Source organism: Macaca fascicularis, chromosome 14 (genome assembly GCF_037993035.2).
Source record: "Macaca fascicularis isolate 582-1 chromosome 14, T2T-MFA8v1.1".
NCBI classification, from domain to species: Eukaryota; Metazoa; Chordata; class Mammalia; order Primates; family Cercopithecidae; genus Macaca; species Macaca fascicularis.
In genome coordinates this window covers 82,663,157-82,675,511 of record NC_088388.1, presented here as the reverse complement: position 1 = coordinate 82,675,511, position 12,355 = coordinate 82,663,157, and the positions used below count along the sequence as shown (strand labels likewise).

The window sequence follows — 12,355 nt, the reverse complement described above, 5'->3', positions numbered from 1 at the left end:
TTGCATATCCTCTGTTCACCTTTTCTAAAGAATGACTCAGAGCTTTTCCTTCTGACAGCAAACCCTCTGAAAGAGAGACAATAGCAATCAAATACTTTGGCATTATTCACCCGGAGAGCTAAAAGCTGTCTCTGCCTTCCACATTTAGAGTGTAGGATACTGCTTTAAAAAGCACTAAGCAAGGACAAAATAATGTGATTGGGTCACATCTTTAATTTGTATTACTTTCCCTTTTATCAAAAGGGAAGAGGACAGGGTACAGTGTCCTCCACAAAGGAGGGCAGGAGTGAAGGGTGGAGCAGCAGGCACAGAGCTGCCTTCGCCGTTTCCACACCCTACTACTGTGCACGGTTTGATTGCATGTTACCTGCTGTTCATTTGGCCCTTCCTGAAGGGACTGGAGGGCAAAACAAGGACTCTGCTTCCCCAAAGTTGGGGAAGGTCATTAGAAGCTGCATACTACACTCAAACTGTCCAGTGACTATTCAACAGTACTAAAATAATGCTCAAATTCACCAGACAACTTATCCTGTGTGCACTCATGCCCCCAGACCCCGCATGGTCAGCCAATCTACAGTGAATTTATTTCAGTCATATGACAAGGGCTGACACTTCTCCTCAATTTGGTACTGTAAAAGCTAACAATTGCATGTTAATTATAATAATACCAGTACCTGTTATAATCAAAACTCAAAGTAAATAAAGGTTTAAACAATTAGAAGCGTATTTACTTTCTCAGAAAGCTTTAAGCTGGTCTTCTTGGCTAATGGGCAATTCTCCCCTGGTCAGTGATTCAGGAACTTTAGCTTTTCCACACTATGGCTCCTTCATCTTCAACATGTAGCTCTGAAGCCAAGTGATTCATTGCATCAAGCTAGTAGAAGGGAAACAACATGAAGGCTTGTGAGAGGAATATTTTTATGGGCCAGGCTTGTTCCCTTACGTTGGCCAGAACTCACATTCCCTTGGCCCGGACTCAGACACATGGCCACACCTAATTTTTAGGGTAGAGTCTAGTTTTGTGCTCTGGGAGAAGAGGAAATGAGTTTAGCTTACCAGATAGTCTCTGCCTCAAAACAATAATGACAAAAATTAACATTTATAAAGCATTTATTTTGTGCCAGGCACTGTGCTAAGCCCTTTACCTACATCATTTTAAAATTTATATACCATATTATTCACTTGTTTAAAGTATACAATTCAGTGGGTTTTAGTATATTCACAGAGTTGTACAACCATCACCACAATCAATTTTAGAGCATTTTCATCATCTCCAAAAGAAACCCCATAACTATTAGCAACTCCTCATTTCCTCCCACCCCCTACCTCCAGCCCTAGGCACCATCAATCTATTTTCCATTCATATGGATTTGCCTATTCTAGGCATTTCATATAAACAGAAGACCTACATTCTTTTATATAACCTTTACCATGATCCTAAAAGTTAGGCATGTTATTACTTCCATTTTACAGATAAATTTACAGAGAATCAAGCTGTTTAAATGATTTGCCAATAACTTTAAGCCCTGCTCATCACTGAACTCCATTATGCTATACTGCATCCCAATTATAAAAAATAATCATGCCATGATTTGTGGCAGGGAAGGGGTGTTTGTTTGCTTATCTTTTAATGACTATTATGGCAACAAACTGACGTCTTTATAACAGGCTCCTTTACTGAAATGACAGGTACTCAGGTGTCAGAAAGCTTCAGGTTTGAAGCTCAGATCTACCACTTGCTGGATATATACAAAATATACACTGCTTAGTTCCTCTTGAGTCCCAGCATCTTTAATCTCTAAAATGGGAATAACAAATTCCTGTTTGCTGGGAGGAGTCAAAAGGAGATTAACATATATGAAAGCTCTTCTCACAACTTTACATAGTCCATGTCCTGCCAGTGTAGTTGTCCTTGCTTAGAAGTGAAGTTATACCTATAATTGGGCAGCCACAGAAATTATGTTCACATGTCTTGGTCTTCTGGATACCATCCAGGAAAAAATTATTGTAACTTGCACTTTTCGGTATCCACATTACAACCCAGGAGTGGCCAAGACCCTGGGAGAATCTGCTACAATGAGAATGAGAAAAAAGGGAACATATTCTCCAGGACAGAAAAGCATATGCAGAGTATCTTCTATCGGCTTCTGATCTCCACTGGGCAGAGCAGCTTGTTACAGGCACCTAGAAAGAACCAGCTGAGCCAGTGTAAGTTTGAAGTTCCTTGGGAAAGGAGATAAGCTGGCTGAGTTTCTGTAGGCAAAGAGCCAGTAATGAGGTTTCCAGCATTCCATCACATGTCCTTTTCATCACTTTCAGCTCAGCCAGAGACAGCAGAGCCTCATACGCAGGGGCCAAGTGTGTACTTGAGAGACCTGAAGAGGTAGAATGAAAAGTATTGTGAATGAATGAATTGTACTTTTGTTCCATTGACCTGTTCCCCACCCTACCCTGTCCTTAGCAATAAATATATTAAAAGCTAGATAGGAGAGTACAGAGAAGACAGTGGAGCCAGAGGGGAAGTTATATTACATGTGACTAGTTAAGGTACATAGCCAGAAAAGACCAAAAGAGAAAACAGTCCTGAACTCTAGGTGAAATCAAGTGCATATTTCAGCCTTAAAAAATTATCCTAAAAACCTCTGATTCTGCCATTTCCTAAGTGCATGGACAAGTGACAACCTCTCTGAACCTACGTTTCCAGATAGGATTGTTACTGGAACCATGACTTATAGCCATGCAAGCTGCAACGTGCACATGTCCAGTAGACTCCAATTATATACACAAGGGGCCAGCAAACTTGTTTTGTCAGGGGCCAGATACCAAGCATTTTATATTTTATAGGTCATACAATCTTTACTGAAATAGTCAACTCTGCCATTGTAGTGCAAAAGCAGCCATAGACAATACATAAATACATAAATGGATGTGGCTCTGATTCAATAAAACTATTTATGGTCATGAAATTCATGAAAATTGAATTTCATGTGATTTTCATATAAAAGTTTCTTTTCCGATTTTTCTTTCAACAAACTGAAAATGTGAAAAGCATTTTTAGCTTATAGACTATATAAAAATGGACAGTGGGACAGATTTGCCCACAGGCCATGGTTTGCAGACGCCCCCCATCCCCACCCACAGCATGGACCAAAATGTTTGATACCCTCTACAGAGGTGCAGTATGGCATCCAGATTATTGTAAAGAGCAAATAAGTACTTGTAAAGGCATTAATGTAGTGCCTGCCCCTTATAAGTGTTCAGCAAATGGTTATTATTACAATTAGCTCTTTCGAAAATAATGAATATTAACTCTGTATTTGCCACTGACCTTTGTGGGGGAAAGCCATTATGTTTTGGTTGTTTAACATTTCTACTATATTAAACTTGTACTGTAATTAAAATATATATTAAAAATAAAAACTAAAAAACTGGTTTGGACAGATAGTGGCACTAGTAGGCCACAGAGTTTTTGGGTTTTTTCTAATGTCCTGGTGTTGCTTCTTCAATTCCTAGATATTTCTTTAGTACTTGGTCTGTGCTTCTGGGTGCTCCATAAATGAATGACACTAAGTCTTTTCTCTCTAGGAGATCTTGGTATTCTTCAAAGTGATTATACACACCCCAGTGGTAGCCAAAACCTTCTCTTTTTATTAATTTTTCATCACAGCCTTTAAATTTCTGTTTTGTTATATGTTTTATAGTGTGCCACACTGTGCCACAGTAATATGGTTATACAATAATTTATAAATATGTAAATATTAAGATAATGGGTGAGTACGCAAAATGATTTTAAACGATGGTGTCAGCAAGCAAAGTTTTGAAACCACTGGTTTAGGAAGTAAACAGATAAATATATCCCAATGGGAAACCAGAGTTGGCATGAGTGATGAAGGCTCTTATTTACAATGACACAAGTGTTTTCAGGACATGAACTGACATTTAGTCTGGTGTCTTATTTTGACATTTAATGTAAGTACATTGTGTGAGAAACAAGATAGTTTACATTTTTTTTTTATTTCATAAGAACACAACAGCTGTATGAACCAGATAATATTATCCTCATTTTATAGATGAGGAACCAAGGTTTAATTCGGAGAAGTTAAGCAACTTGTAAAGGTCAGCTTGAATGAATCAGGACAGTCTAACTATAAAGCATGACATTTTCCACTTTAGCCTTCATTGCATTGAAGAAGTTCATTTAAAAAAAAATGATTAGTCTCTGGTATTCCTACTCTCAAGTTAGTCTTTTTTCCATCACATGTACTTATGTTATTAAGTGCTAAATGGATAAAATTTCACTCTTGCAGAGTTCCGTGGTTAACCCCCTACCATCTCTTTGCATATGCTTCCTACTGTGATTGGAGCACTTGTTGTTTGGATATCTCGATATCTCCTACTCATCCATTAAGACCCAGCTTAAGGCTCATCCCCTCCTTCCAGAAGCCTTCATGACCTCAGTCCCCAGACTGAGTTATTAGATGCCATTCCTCTCAGCCTCTATAGCACCTTAATGAAAGTCCTTATAAAAATATACTACGCAGAGCTTTGGGGTCGTCCCTGGTCGTGTCTTGGTTCCTGAACCTCACGACCCGGCGACGGCGACGTCTCTTTTGACTAAAAGACAGTGTCCAGTGCTCCAGCCTAGAGGTCTAAGGGGACTGCCACCCACGCCACCACCATGCCCAACTTCTCTGGCAATTGGAAAATCATTCGATCAGAAAACTTCAAGGATTTGCTCAAAGTGCTGGGGGTGAATGTGATGCTGAGGAAGACTGCTGTGGCTGCAGCGTCCAAGCCAGTAGTGGAGATCAAACAGGAGGGAGACACTTTCTACATCAAAACCTCCACCACCGTGTGCACCACAGAGATTAACTTCAAGGTTGGGGAGGAGTTAGAGGAGCAGACTGTGGATGGGAGGCCCTGTAAGAGCCCGGTGAAAAGGGAGAGTGAGAATAAAATGTTCTGTGAGCAGAAGCTCCTGATGGGAGAGGGCCCCAAGACCTCATGGACCAGAGAACTGACCAATGATAGGGAGCTGATCCTGACCATGAGGGCAGATGATGTTGTGTGCACCAGGGTCTACGTCCGAGAGTGAGTGGCTATGGGTAGAACAGCGTCCGGAGCCCACCACTGGCCAGGCTCACTGCCCTGCTTCACTGCCCACTCCCTCCCACTCCCTTCTAGAATAGTGCTCCCCTTACCCCAGTCACTTCTAGGGGTCACTGGGATGCCTCTTGCAGGGTCTTGCTTTCTTTGACCTCTTCTCTCCTCCCACACACCAACAAAGAGGAATGGCTTGCAAGAGCCCAGATCACCCATTCCGGTTCACTCCCTGCCTCCCCAAGTCAGCAGTCCTAGCCCCAAACTGGGCCAAAGCAGGGTCTCTCTAAAGGGGACCTGAGGGCCTGAGCAGGAAAGACTGGCCCTCTGGCTTCTACACTTTGTCCCTGTAGCCTATACAGTTTAGAATATTTATTTGTTAATTTTATTAAAATGTTTTTAAAAATATATGCTATGCAACTGTGTAGTTAGCTATTATCTATTAAATTTATTACTCCCTGGACTGAGAGCCTAAGGAGAGGGAGAATATGACCTTGATTACATTGTTCTTCTGGCATTCATATAATGTAGGCATACATTCAATAATGTAGTGCCTGGGACATCGTAAGCCCTCCATATGTACTCACAGACTGAGGGAATCTCTTCTTTACTGATTTGAAGTCTGAGATAACTTTGGCAAAGGGATAGATTGAAATGGTCTTAACTAAGGTTTCTCAGGATAGGACTAATTGGTGGTCCCCAAATTAGATTATAGGGGATCAGATAATGGATACTCAAAGAAGGCAAACTCTTATATGTATGAACGCTTTGTCCTTCTGAGTTTTCTCAGAAATTGAAGAAGGTACACACACTCATACCAATCAAATTTATATTAATGATGTATATGACATCAATATATATTAATTTCTATATATACTTATGTTTATATGTTTGCACACATACTCTTGAACATGAATTCATAAAAATAGACTGCCACAATTTCTATAAACTGTCATGGATCACTGAATGTTCAACAAGAGGGTGAAGTTTATTAACACTCTCCAGACTGGCCCATCTTGCAAAGTCATCCAGTTGCTGTAAATCTCCTTTAGTCCTAAAGTCGTTTCCCTTCTGGATGCATAAATCTACTTCTTTCTTTGAAGGGAACTAGCATTTACTGAAAGATTTTATGGTGTTCTAGATACTTAACAGAAGTGATCTTATTTAATCCTCAGACATTTGTATAAGCCCACAAATCCTGAACCCAAAAGAAAATGGATCAAGTCAAAAGCAACTCGAGAATTTTACTGAAAACTAGGAAATCTATCCTAAAAAGGAAGGGGACAAGACTAAGGAAATTTCTGAATTAATGAATATTGTTAAATTCAAACAAATTCGTTGCATGGGATTATATCAGATTAATTTCATGGTAATTAATTGAGATTGTGACCATTAACACGGACACTGTTTATGAGCAGGGACCTCTACAATTGATTGAGAGCAAAGCTTCTTCTCTCTACCAAGTGTGTCACTGTTTGTGAAGAGCTTCCTTTTTTTTTTTTTTTTTTTTTTTTTTTTTTCTTTGAGACAGGGCCTTGCTCTGTCATCCAGGCAACACAAGTGCAGTGACGTGATCATACCTCGCTGCAGTGTCAGTGTGGCTCTCCTAGGGTCAAGTGATCCTCCTCCCTCAACCTGCTGAGTAGCTGGGACTTCAGATGTATGCCATCATGACCAGCTGATATTTCCTGTTTGTTTGTTTGTTTTAGTATAGATGGGGCCTCACAGTGTTGCCCAGGCTGAGGACTTGTTTCATAAAGGGGACAGCATTGGAACATTTGTTTTCAGACTTTTATGTTTCATAAACCAGAAACATTTCAGAACAAACTTCTATAGGCCACAGAATTGCCACCTTTTTATGTTGTCAATAAAATGCAAGACATTAAAAAACAAAACAAAAATTACTGGGTATATACCCAAAGGATTATAAATTATGCTGCTATAAAGACACATGCACGGCCGGGCGCGGTGGCTCAAGCCTGTAATCCCAGCACTTTGGGAGGCCGAGACGGACGGATCACGAGGTTAGGAGATCGAGACCATCCTGGCGAACACGGTGAAACCCCGTCTCTACTAAAAAAAAAATACAAAAAACTAGCCGGGCGTGGTGGCGGCGCCTGTAGTCCCAGCTACTCCGGAGGCTGAGTCAGGAGAATGGCGGGAACCCGGGGGGCGGAGCTTGCAGTGAGCTGAGATCCGGCCACTGCACTTCAGCCTGGGCGACAGAGCCAGACTCCGTCTCAAAAAAAAAAAAAGACACATGCACACGTATGTTTATTGCAGCACTATTCACAATAGCAAAGACTTGGAATCAACCCAAATGTCCATCAGTGACAGATTGGATTAAGAAAATGTGGCACATATACACCATGGAATACTATGCAGCCATCAAAAAGGATGAGTTTGTGTCCTTTGTAGGGACATGGATGCAGCTGGAAACCATCATTCTTAGCAAACTATCACAAGAACAGAAAACCAAACACCGCATGTTCTCACTCATAGGTGGGAACTGAACAATGAGATCACTTGGACTCAGGAAGGGGAACATCACACACCGGGGCCTATCATGGGGAGGGGGGAGAGGGGAGGGATTGCATTGGGAGTTATACCTGATGTAAATGACGAGTTGATGGGTGCAGCACACCAACATGGCACAAGTATACATATGTAACAAACCTGCACGTTATGCACATGTACCCTACAACTTAAAGTATAATAATAAATTTTAAAAAAATTTAAAAAAAAAAAAAACAAAAATTTATGAAAAAACAATCCAACTACTATTTATTCTCACCATCGTTTCAGAAGTAAAAAGAACAATACCAAAACAATAGGAAGAAAAAATAAATAGCAGGAAGGCAATAATTCTATAATAAAAGAAGGCCATTTTAGCTCGATGAAAACTCACTGCATCCTACTTACTTTTCTCATTCTGCTCTGGACCAACAAGGGCCAGGGACCAGTGTCCAAGAACCACCGCCACTGTGCATAGACTTTGAAGCCATACAGATCTGGGATTAAAGCTCAGCCCTACCAGTTTCTAGCTGTGAAACCTGAGGCAGGTTACTCAACTTTTTTCAGCTGCGATTTCCTCATGTACTAAATGAGGATAATATCTGACTGACTATATTCATTTATATTCATTTCCCAAGGCTGCTATAACAAAGTACCGTAAACTGGGTGGCCTAGAACAAGAGAAATGTATTGTTTCAACATTCTGGAGACCAGAAGTCTGAAATCAAGGTGTTATTTTGGCCATTCTTCCTGCGAAGGCACTAGGGAAATATCTGGTCTTGGACTCTGCTCTGCCTTCTGGTAGTTTCTTGGTTTGTGGCAGCATAACTCCCATCTCCACAAGACATTTTCCCTGTGTGCACCTCTGTGCTCAAATTTCCTTTTTATGAGGACATCAGCCATATTGAACTAGATTGAAGTAGTGTCCCACCATATTCTAGTGTGACCTCATCTTAAGTAATATCATCTGCAACAATTCTATTTCCAAATAAGGTCACATTCTGAGGTACTGGGGGCAAGGACTTCAACACATGAATTTTGGGGTGACACATTTCCACCCATAACATTGACCAACCTCTGGAATTGAGGATAGGCTGAATATATTAGAAAGTACCAATAAAACATCAGAAAGAAAAATAAGAGAGGGTTGTTTGTTTTTTTAAAAAATTTATAATTGAGAAATTTATAATATAGGGACAGTAAGAAATTTGTGTAAGGATATAGGACCAAGAAGTAGTGAAGATAAGACTTCAAATACATTCATTTAATAAACACGTATTACATATAACATTCATTTAATGTGTACATATTATTTGGCAAGCCCTGTTCTGGTGCTGGAGATTCAACCAAGGACAAAAAAGACAAGGAACCTGGCCTCATGGAGCTTACATTCTAGTTGGGGAGAGGAGCAAAAATAAAGAAATTAACAAATAAATATACCATATTTCATATATATATTTAATATATAATATTTAGTATATAATGTTTAAGCAGAGATAAGTGCTATAAATTTTTTAGAAGTCTAATAAAAGGGAGAGATAAATGGAGGAATAGAGGATGCTGTTCTATACAGGATGTCAAAGAAATCTTCTCCTCCAAGGAGACACTTGAGCAGATGGAATACTGGTTGCAGTGAAAGGAGCAAATTCCAAGTGAAAGGGGAGCTGCTGAAGGGAGCTGAGCAAGGAGTGTTGGTGTCTGAATTTTGTTTTAAAAACATGGCTGGCTGCTTTGTGGAGGAAGGGTGGCAGCAAGGCAAGAATGGAACCAAAGAAACCAGTGAAGAGGTGGTTTCAGAAATCCATGTGAGAAATGATAGTGGTATAGATTAGGGATTTGAGGGTGGAGATGAAAAAAAGACTGAGGGTACATTTTGAAGACAGAATTGACAGGATTTGATGATGAATAAGGCATAGGGTGTAAGTTAAAAAGCAGAGTCAAGAATGACTACCAGATTTTTGGCCAGAGCAACTAGGTCAATGATTGTGCCGTTTGTTTAAATGATGCATACTGGGAGTAGAGCAGATTCAGGAGAGGAAACCAAGAGTTTAGTTTTGAGCATTTTAAATATGAGAAGCCTATTATTAAGCAATCAAGTAGCGATGCTTAGATGTGGTATGCAGCTGGATATAAGAGTCTGGAGCATAGAGCACAGATTGAGACTGGAGATCTACATGTGGTAGCCTTTGATCTACAGATGGCATTTGAGTCTTGATACTGGACTGCTAGCCTTGGGAGTGAGTATAAAAAAGAAATCTAATGACGAACTTGGGGACACTCAAATTTAGAATATCAGAAAGCAGAGAAGGGCCTAGCAAAGGAGACTTAGAAGGATAGATTAGTGAGGTAGGAGAAAAACCAAGGAGGTCTTGGAAACCAAACAGAGACAATGATTAATTCAGGGAAATTGTAATTGATTCTGCCAAATGCTGGGAGAGGTTGAATAAACTGAAGACTGTGCACTGGATATTGATTTTGTGGGTGACAATGTTTTCATTTACCTTGATAAGAACAATTTTAGTGGGAAGCCTGATTGAAGTCAGTAAAAGAGAGAATGGGATGTGAGGAAGTGAAAACAGACACTAGTGTTTTATGTTATCTGTTGCCACAAATGCTTAGAAGCAGTGGATGTGATAGTTAAGAGAACAGGTGCTATAGTCTTAGACCTCAGCTATTATTCCTACTGTGCCATCTGTTAGTAAGTCACCTAACCTTTCTAGCCAGAGTCCTCACCTATACTGTAGAGATAATAGTACAGACCATTTCAAAAAGTTGTTGTCAAGGTTAAATGAGAAATGTGCGTAAAGTTTTGTATATTGTCAGCCCATAATAAGTGTTCAATAAATATTAGCACCATCACTAATTTAAGCAAAATATTGGTATAGCTTCAAGACTCTACATAGTTCATTATGTCTGAGAGTAATTGTTGGTTGAGGTGGTAATTATGAAAGAATGTGTATAAAATTATGATTATCTGTGACAGGGGAGTAGAGAAATGCTGCAATATAAGAGTTATAATGACTCATATATATTAATTTTTCATGGAATGATGGTGGAATAGCCAGGTAGCAGGGGGAACTGGACAGGGAAGAAATGGCTCCTGAGGGTATTTTGGGGGGTAAATGTAGGTGGAAGGCACAGAGAAGACTTGGAGACTAGACCAAGCCATTTCAGATAATATGTGGATAACCTACTTTAGATGTACAGGAAGTAACCATTGATCTTGTAGCAGTAGTTATCACTTGTTCTTTGTTTACATCTGGCTTTTCTTACCAGTTTAGAAGAACATGTCTTCCTCCATCCCTTAGCTCCAATTATATTTCTTACCTCTGCTCCTATAGTACCTACTATTAAGTATGGTCAGGAAAGAGGGCATCTCATCCATGCATATTCCAGACCCTCTAGTAAGATGCTCAGAGGAAAAACTAAACAAGGAGAGAACAGACTATATGTGAGCAAATTAAGTTGGCCACAGAGTTATTTTCTGGAAACATGGAGCTAAGAAAATCTCTCATGTCTAAACCTGCATATCCTGCAACATGACAGCATCGCCTTGTCTCACAGAGGGTTACTTCTGATGTCTCTCAAGGAATGCTGACTGCATACCTTGAAGATAGCAGTTTTTGATAGGGAGGAGCTCATCTGATAGAGACCTCACCAGTGGCCGAATACTAGGCTATACTGACTTACAGTAGGAGTTAGCAGTGGAACGTTCAAGACAGAAATACCTGTCTTCCTGCTTGGCACACTGTGATTTAGTGGCTGTAAGTGTATGGTTACATGCAAAAGTTCATTGTTTTCATGGGTTTTGTGGTGGGAGCTTGTTTGAAAAGGGTAAGAGAAGCCAAGATGGTCTCACAGTGGATAGCAGACATGTTGTAAATTTGCTTTCTTGGGCTGATGAGTTTATTTGAGTAATGGTGGAAGTAAAGCAGAGAGAAGCTAGCGAGCTGGGCCGGCAGCCCAGCACAGAGCCCTGGGCCCTTCATTCTCTGATAGAAAGCCCATCTCTGGTAGAGAGATGTTAGGTCTCTTTAGGACTTTTCCCCCTTCACTGGCTGGCAGGTTAGAAGACTCCTTAGCACAGTAAAATTCACATCTTAAAAGGTAGTTTAGGGAGAAGGTGTGGCAGAAATTCATTTTGTCAAAGGAAATATGGTAGGAATGAGAACCATTTGGGGGTACACATTATAAACTAGGCATTGTATTATTTTCTTGATATTCTCCATTTAGTCTTGTGATGTAGGTTTTAATATACCCATTTTACAGATAAAACAATCCATGTTATAGTAAATTAGTGGCAAAGACAGTTAAACACAATTCTGTTGAATTCCAAAACTTACTATCTTTTTATCCTTTCTACTAAAGGCCATATTAAATCAATCTGCTCTCATTGTTCATCTGCCTCTAGCAGTTTAGTGTAAAACACTGCTTGGGGCCAGATAATATATGAGTCTGGGCTGTGAAACTAAGTTGCCTGGAGTCCATTAGAGCTCTGCCACTTAACAGATGTATGATCCTGCGTGGATTAGTTAACCTCCCTGAATCTCAGCTTCTTTCTGAGATACGTTGCTCATGATAGTACTTACCTCACAGGGACATTTTGAAGGTTAAGTGAGTCAATACATGCTAAGCATTTAGAATACTACATGGCACCTAAAATGTGTTCAATAGTTATTAGCTATTATTATCCAAAACATGTTTTCCAGTGCTGTTATTCAATGAACCTAAAAAGGTTATA

At 39.9% G+C, this 12,355-nt stretch overlaps 1 protein-coding gene and 1 pseudogene across 45 annotated transcripts in view; both read left to right on the top strand.

Moving 5' to 3' along the window:
• DLG2 (discs large MAGUK scaffold protein 2) overlaps window positions 1-12,355 on the top strand; it is a 2,233,585-nt gene that overhangs the window by 1,995,591 nt on the left and 225,639 nt on the right. The gene's annotated exons all lie outside the window — the stretch shown is intronic.
• On the top strand, window positions 4,592-5,510 carry LOC102139154 (cellular retinoic acid-binding protein 2 pseudogene; annotated as a pseudogene).